The 8,890-nt window shown below is 40.6% G+C and overlaps 1 protein-coding gene across 3 annotated transcripts in view; it reads left to right on the top strand.

The window, feature by feature from the left end:
* Window positions 1-557: 557 nt before the first annotated feature.
* FRMPD3 (FERM and PDZ domain containing 3) overlaps window positions 558-8,890 on the top strand; it is a 382,523-nt gene continuing 374,190 nt past the window's right edge. For 2 of the 3 annotated variants that reach the window (XM_075835599.1, XM_075835597.1), the window contains exon 1: window positions 558-696. The gene's annotated coding sequence lies outside the window, so the exon portion shown is untranslated. Of the gene's footprint in view, window positions 697-1,257; window positions 1,465-8,890 lie in introns of those variants that run through there. The other variant, XM_075835598.1, reaches the window with a different exon arrangement.

Here is an 8,890-nt window from a genome sequence, read left to right as displayed (position 1 = left end):
CTTTTTTGATATTTTTTTTACATCATGTTACATGTAATATGATTTAAATTTGTGTTTCTCATCATCTTCATCATCAACCGTTTATTTTGATATTTTAGTACAATATTCACCTTAAATATGAGGTCCTGTATTTATTTTTCTATGGTTGAATTATTACCATCTAAAAGAAGCAAAAAAGCCCAGAAAACCCTTAACTTCGCAGAAAATACGATATTCTGAACACACTGACTATGTAGTAGACATGTGTAGAGAGCAGAAGCAGAAACGTATTGTCTACTCCTATGTGCCACAGTGCTGACTGATCTACCGCCGCATCTCAAGTAGAAAAGATACCTTGCTGATCACACCCATTGTACCGTCTCTATGCCTGTATCTATATTTCTATATGCTATTCACTCAGCGCCTCCCTTTCTGTTTCCCCTCCCTCTGCTTTACTTGTTTTCCCTCAAGCCTTTTTCCCCACCTCCCAGTCTTTCCTTCTCCTCTCACACCAGCAAAAATTAATTCCCCCTCCCTCTGTCTGACTCTTTCCCTCTATGCACTGAATGAATGAATGTTTCCACCATCTCCTTCCAATCCTCTCCTCCCCCTTTTCTCTCTATACATCTCTCTCACCTCCCTCTAATCTGCACTGACTTCCTTTCTATTTGACCAAACACTGGCTGGACCCCCCACCCTGCTGCAGCCATCAAACAGGTAACATGCAAACACAGGTTACATTCATGTTCATATCATTCTATATCTGAATTCAGCACCTGCATTTTCTAGAATGATGTACAGCATAGGGTTTTATTTGTGCGTTATACACATAATAAATAAATATATATACATATAGATATAGAATAGACATATATATATATATATATATATATATATATATATATGTCTATATCTATCTATCTATCTATCTATCTATCTATCTCTCTCTCTATATATATATATATATATATATATATATATATATATATATATGTATATATATGTCTATATATATGTCTATATATATGTCTATATATAGTATGTGTGTGTGTGTGTAAGGATATTTTTTTCCCTCTGCTCAATTTTGTGTATCCTGCATATCTGATCTGTATTTGCTATCTGTTTTTGCAGACTATTTTATATGCTAGTTGCGTATCTGAGGCGTTAGGCATTATTTAACCTGTGAACTTCCAGATTCCTGTCCACTGCAATTGGGCACTCTGGAATATTCCTATTAGAAGGGTTTCTGAGAGTTGCAACAAGGGATTCAGCAGCTGAGTTATGGCAAAAACAGATGCTAAAGCAGCAATGAGGCACTGAGAACCTGGACTCGAGAATGCAGATGTAATATTAGCCATAAAGCATTCAGTACTGCAAGGAGATGTGACGGACTAAAAGGTTTTTAGGAACTTGGCTGCTGCATAGGAAACGTCCAGCGGTGGCAAGGAGCGAGATGCAGAACACATATGTTGTGGGCACAATAAGGTATTGTACGAGTGTTGAAAGTTTAATGGCAAGCATACTATGCTGTGTATAGATGGACATTTGTACGTTTATATGAGAATGCATATAAAATACGTGTTAGTTCAAAATTAACAGAAAAATATAAACGGTAAAAACAACGTATAACTTCTAGGTGAACTAAAGGATAATTTAATCTCCATTGGTAATGCAAAGAGGGTGGAGTTCATTAGGCCACAAGTGCATTAAATCAGAAAAAAAAGACACCATGTGTATCATTTTTCATATCCAATAATATATGACATTTCTTTCATCATCTTTAATGTCAAGACATCCAAGGGAAAGTTATTATATAGGTCTAGCTTTTACCTTTACAAAAACAGAGCTCTGTGGTTGCACCGAGGCACACTGCAGTCATTCTCCTTCTGTCATCTATGTGCATAAAAATGGATGGCTAAACCCGAGAACAACAGGTTGCCTCTCATTGCATGGTCACATTCAATCCGATATCAAATGAGGTTCTTCACAATAACGTTCATTGTATAATGTATTCTTCCCATGACAAAGCCGAGGTATTTACTATGTATACATAATTGCTATGATTACTGACTGAATACTGCAAGGCTTCTTCATCTGCGCTGTTGTTGCTGTGCGATTAGCATCTGTTGGATTCATAAGTCTCTATAAAAGCATTTTTCTTGGAAAGGGAATGGTAAAATAAAACTTTAAGGGAAAACGGCATTAATGAGGTTGTCCAGTCCCTAAAAATTGACGGCCTACCCTAAAGATAGGCCATCGATATCTGATCGGTCGGGGTCCGACACCCAGGCCCCCCACCAATCAGCTGTCTTGAAGGGGCCGCAGTTCTCGTACAAGTGTTGCTTCCCCTTCATTTCCCTTACTTCCTCACACGGAGAATAGCCGACACGGATTTAGCGGCGGTTCACAGTATTACAGCCTTCTCCCATTCACTTTAATGGGAGAAGGCTGTAATATTGTGAACCACCGCTACTGCTGTATCGGCGATTCACAGTGTGAGCAGTAACCGGAATGAAGGAGAAGTAGCGCTCATACAAGCGCTGCAGCCCCTTCAAAACAGATGATCAGTGGGGGTCCCGGATTTCGGACCCGACCGATCAGATATTGAGGGATTATTTGTTATTACATGCCAGTGATCATATATGTAGATAGATAGATAGATAGATAGATAGATAGATAGATAGATAGATAGATAGATAGATAGATAGATAGATAGATAGATAGATAGATAGATAGATAGATGATAGATAGATAGATAGATAGATAGATAGATAGATAGATAGATAGATAGATAGATAGATAGATAGATAGATAGATAGATATGACATAGATAGATAGATAGATAGATAGATAGATAGATAGATAGATAGATAGATAGATAGATAGATAGATAGATAGATAGATAGATAGATAGATAGATAGATAGATAGATAGATAGATAGATAGATAGATATGACATAGATAGATAGATAGATAGATAGATAGATAGATAGATAGATAGATAGATAGATAGATAGATAGATAGATAGATAGATAGATAGATAGATAGATAGATAGACTATATGGACAATATTATGTGGACACCCCTCTTCATTATTGAGTTTAGGTGTTTTAGCCACAACAATTGCAAACTAAGTACACAGCCATGCCATCTCCATTGAGAAACATTGAGTGATACTATCATAGGATGCTACCTTTGCCACAAGTCAGTTTGGTACATTTTTTATCTGCTAGATCTGCTCTGTTCAACTGTATGTGCTATTAATGTGAAGTGGAAGCATCTAGGAGTAACAATAGCTCAGCCATGGAGTTGTAGACCACCCAAACTCACATGGAGTTTGAGCACATAGAGAATAAAAATTGCCTGTCCTCTATTGCATCACTCATTACAGAGATCCATACTGCCTCTGGAAGTGACAGCAGCACAAGAACTGTCCATCAGGTGCTTCATTAAATTGTTTTCCATGGTCGATCAGATGTTTAAGTGTTAGTCTAAGATGACCATGCACAATGCCAAGCATCCTCTAGAGTGGTGTAAAGCATTACGCCACTGGACTCTGGAGCAGTGGAAATGTGTGCTCTGGAGTGATGAATCATATCGGGCTATCTGGCAGTCTGATGGACAAATATGTGTTTGGCAGAGAACACTATCTACCGGAATGCATAACGCCTACTGTAAATTTTGGTGGAGGGGGGATAATGGACTATGGCTGTTTTTCAGAATTTGGGCTAGGCCTCTTATTTTGTGAAGTGAAGGCTAATGTTAATGATACATCATACAAAGACATTTTAAACAATTGTAAACTTCCGCCTTTTCTGGCAACAGTTTGGGGAAGGCCCTTTCCAGCATGACTGTGTCCATGTTGACAAGGTAAGGTCCACAAAGACAAAAGATATGATGAGTTTTGTGACGAGGAACCACAGAGCCCTGATCTCAACCCCATAAAACACCTTTGGGATTCATTGGAATGCCGATTGTGAGCCAGGCCTTCTGGTGCAACATCTTTACCCCACATATGCTCTCTTGGCGGATTGGGGCGCAAATTCACACAAACACACTACAACATTTTGTGTAAAGCTTTTCCAGAACAGTGGAGCCTGCTATAGCCACAAAAGTGGGGCCAACCCCATATTAACCCCTTCCCGCTCCTGGACATACTATTAGCTCATGGTAACTATAGCGTTCGCGCTCCATGACCTAATAGTACGTCTCGGGAGTAACGGCCGTTTCAGCCGTCCTCCTGACACATACAGGAGCTGTGACAGCTGCTGTCTTGTTCAGCAGCAGTCACAGCTCCTGCAGCGGGGACCGATCGCTGTGTCCCCGCTGATTAACCCCTTAAAAGCCGCGTTCTATAGAGATCGCGGCTTTTTAGGGGTTAAGCTGCCATCGCCGGCCTGCTACACGATAGCGGCCGGTGATGGTGACTATGGCAACCGGACACCAAACAATGGCGTCCGGCTATGCCATAGACGGAAGCCTAGTGGGTCTAGTATTAAAAGTAAAAATCCCCCTTTTTCCCTTATCAGTCATTTATTATTAATAAAAATATATAAACAAACAAATAAACTATACATAATTGGTATCGCCGCGTCCGTAACGGCCTGAACTACAAAATTATTTCGTTATTTATCCCGCACGGTGAACGCCGTAAAAGAAAATAATAATAAACCGTACCACAATCACAATTGTTTGGTCACTTCACCTCCCAAAAAATGGAATAAAAAGAGATCAAAAAGTCGCATGTACCGAAAAATGGTACTGATCGAAACTACAGTTTGTTACACAAAAAATAAGTCCTCGCACGGCTTTATTGATGGAAAAATAAAAACGTTATGGCTCTTAGAATAAGACAACACAAAAAGTGAATGATAGTTTACAAAACGTATTTTATTGTGCAAACGCCATAAGACCTACAAAAAAACTATAAACATCTGGTATCGACGTAATCGTATCGCTCCGCAGAATAAAGTGAATATGTCATTTATAGCGCACGGTGCACGCTGTAAAAAAAATAGAATAAAAAAACAATAGTAGAATTGCTGTTTTTTAGTCACCACGCCACCTAAAAATAGAATAAAAACTGATCAAAAAGCCGCATGCACCCCAAGAAAACTACAATGGATTCCTCAATGGGTCTAGTTTCCAAATTGGGGTAACTTTTGGGGGGTTTCCAATGTTTTGGCACCACAAGACCTCTTCAAACCGGACATGGTGCCTAATAAAAAAGAGGCCTCAAAATCCACTAGGTCCTCCTTTGCTTCGGAGGCCGGTGCTTCAGTCCATTACCGCCCGAGGGCCACATGTGGGATATTTCTCTAAACTGCAGAATCTGGGCAATAAGTACTAAGTTGCGTTTCTCTGATAAATCCTTTTGTGTTGTAAAAAAAATGGAATACAGAGGATTTTCTGACAAAAAAAAAAAAGTAAACTTCACCTCTACTTTGCTCTAAATTTCTGTGAAACACCTAAAGGGTTCATAAACTTTCTACATGCTGTTGTGAATACTTTGAGGGGTCTAGTTTCTAAAATGGGGTGTTTGATAGGGGTTTCTAATATATGGGCCCCTCAAAGCAACTTCAGAACTGAACTGTAACCTAAAAAAATAAATAAATGAGGCAATACTTCGCTTCTTACATTATACTGATAATGAGCCCACCCCGAGATGACCCCAGTTTTGACCGTTTGTATAAACGGAGACCCCTATTAGACCGTTTCAGTGCCTGGTTTTCCCAAGCATTCACCCCCAAGAAGTGTATTTCTATTGATGAGTCCCTGGTACATTTTAAAGGGAGGGTTCAATTCCGCGAGTACCTGCCGGGTAAGAGGGCAAGGTATGGCGTGAAGATGTCTAAGCTGTGCGAGAGTGCATCAGGGTATACCTACAGGTTTAGGATATATGAAGGAAAGGCCACCCCCAAACCAGACTGCATCCTGGACTACAATAGGTACATGGGAGGGATGGACTTGTCAGATCAAATCCTGAAGCCCCACAGCGCCATGCGGTGTGGTATAAGAAGCTGGCCGGGCACATCATACCGATGGCTTTGTACAATGCGTACGTGCTACGTCGATGTGCAGGCCAGACGGGAACTTTCCTGGAATTTCAAGAGGTGATTATCAAGAACCTAATCTTTAGGGACCAAGAAGGGGGGGCACCCAGTACTTCTGGAAGCGGGGCCACACGCATCGTACCAGGGCGGCAACACTTTCCAGGAGAAGTTCCCCAAACTGGCAGGAAGGGACAAAGTCAAAAGAGGTGCAAAGTCTGCTATAAGAGGGCGATAAGGGATGACACAATATATCAATGTGACACGTGTCCCGAATAACCAGAGCTCTGTATGAAAGAGTGTTTTAAAATTTATCATACATCCCTTGGTTTATAATTTACCCCAATTTTACTTACCCTGATGCACTCCGCCCAGCTTATCCCCCCTCGTCTTTCCCATCTGAGCCCTGCTGTGTGCCCAGGCAGCTGATAACAGCCACATGTAGGGTATTGCCATACCCGGTAGAACCCACATTACAGTTTATGGGGTGTAGGTCTCCGGTCAAAATGCTCACTACACCTCTAGATGAATGCCTTAAGGGTGTAGTTTTTAAAACGGGGTCACTTCTTGCGGGTTTCAACTGTACTGGTACCTCAAGGGCTTCTGCATACATGACTTCGCACTAGAAAATCCCCAGTAGGCCAAATGGTGGTCCTTTCCTTCTGAGCCCTCCCATGGGCCCAAACGGCAGTTTTTCACCACAAATGGGGTGTTGCAGCACTCAGAACAAATTGCGCAACAGAATGGGGCATTTTGTTTCTTGTGAAAATAAGAAATTTTCAGCCAAAACGACATATTATTTGAAAAAAATAATTTTGTTTTCATTCCCAGCCCAATTCAAATAAGTTCTGTGAAAAAACTATGGGGTCAAAATGGTCACAACACCCATAAATGAATTCCTTGAGGGGTGTAGTTTCCAAAATGGGGTCACTTCTGGTGGGTTTCTATTGCTTTGATACCTCTGGGGCTCTGCAAATGCGACATGGCACCCGAAAACCAATCGAGCAAAATCTGGACTCCAATGAACAAATAGCGCTCTTTTGCTTCTGAGCCCTCCCATGGGCCCAAACCGCAGTTTATCACCACAAATGAGGTATTGCCGCACTCAGGACAAATTGGGCAACAAAATGGAGTATTTTATTTCTTGTGAAAATAAGAATTTTTGAGCTAAAAACCTGATTTGTTTTTATGAAGAGGTAAGCAGAAGCCTAGACAGAGGGGCCGCTGTGGATATAGTGTTTTTGGACTTTGCAAAGGCATTTGACACTGTCCCTCATAGACATCTAATGGGTAAATTAAGGACTATAGGTTTAGAAAGTATAGTTTGTAATTGGATTGAGAATTGGCTCAAGGACCGTATCCAGAGAGTTGTGGTCAATGATTCCTACTCTGAATGGTCCCCAGTTATAAGTGGTGTACCCCAGGGTTCAGTGCTGGGACCACTATTATTCAACTTATTTATTAATGATATAGAGGATGGGATTAATAGCACTATTTCTATTTTTGCAGATGACACCAAGCTATGCAATATAGTTCAGACTATGGAGGATGTTTGTGAATTGCAGGCAGATTTAAACAAACTAAGTGTTTGGGCGTCCACTTGGCAAATGAAGTTTAATGTAGATAAATGTAAAGTTATGCACCTGGGTACCAACAACCTGCATGCATCATATGTCCTAGCGGAGCTACACTGGGGGAGTCAATTGTTGAGAAGGATCTGGGTGTACTTGTAAATCATAAACTAAATTTCAGCATGCAGTGTCAATCAGCTGCTTCAAAAGCCAGCAAAATATTGTCGTGTATCAAAAGAGGCATGGACTCGCGGGACAGGGATTTAATATTACCACTTTACAAAGCATTAGTGAGGCCTCATCTAGAATATGCAGTCCAGTTCTGGGCTCCAGTTCATAGAAAGGATGCCCTGGAGTTGGAAAAAATACAAAGAAGAGCAACAAAGCTAATAAGGGGCATGGAGAATCTAAGTTATGAGGAAAGATTAAAAGAACTAAACCTATTTAGCCTTAAGAAAAGACGACTAAGGGGGACATGATTAACTTATATAAATATATGAATGGCGCATACAAAAAATATGGTGAAATCCTGTTCCATGTAAAACCCCCTCAAAAAACAAGGGGGCACTCCCTCCGTCTGGAGAAAAAAAGGTTCAACCTGCAGAGGCGACAAGCCTTCTTTACTGTGAGAACTGTGAATCTATGGAATAGCCTACCGCAGGAGCTGGTCACAGCAGGGACAGTAGATGGCTTTAAAAAAGGCTTAGATAATTTCCTAGAACAAAAAAATATTAACTGCTATGTGTAGACATTTTTTACTTCCCCTTTCCCATCCCACTTCCCCCCCATCCCTTGGTTGAACTTGATGGACATGTGTCTTTTTTCAACCGTACAAACTATGTAATATATTATTGGAAAAAAATCTATATTTTTTTCATTTACAGCCCAATTCAAATAAGTTCTGTGAAGAAACTATGGGGTCTAAATGGTCACATTACCCATAAATGAATTCCTTGAGGGGTTTAGTTTCCAAAATGGGGTCACTTCTGGTGGGTTTCCATTGCTTTGATACCTCTGGGGCTCTGCAAATGTGACATGGCACCCGAAAAACAAACCAGCAAAATCTGCACTCCAAAGAACACACAGCGCTCCTTCCCTTCTGAGGCCTCCCATGAGCCCAAACGGCAGTTTATCACCACAAATGGGGTATTGCTGCACTCAAGAGAAATTGGGCAACAAAATGGAGTATTTTGTTCCATGTGAAAATAAGAAATTTTGATCACAAATGACATTTTATTGGAAAAAAATGACATTTTTTTCATTTCACAGCCCAATTCGAATACGTGCTG

Source organism: Rhinoderma darwinii, chromosome 8, assembly GCF_050947455.1.
Source record: "Rhinoderma darwinii isolate aRhiDar2 chromosome 8, aRhiDar2.hap1, whole genome shotgun sequence".
In the NCBI taxonomy this organism is placed as follows: domain Eukaryota; kingdom Metazoa; phylum Chordata; class Amphibia; order Anura; family Rhinodermatidae; genus Rhinoderma; species Rhinoderma darwinii.
This window is presented reverse-complemented; position numbering and strand designations above follow the sequence as displayed.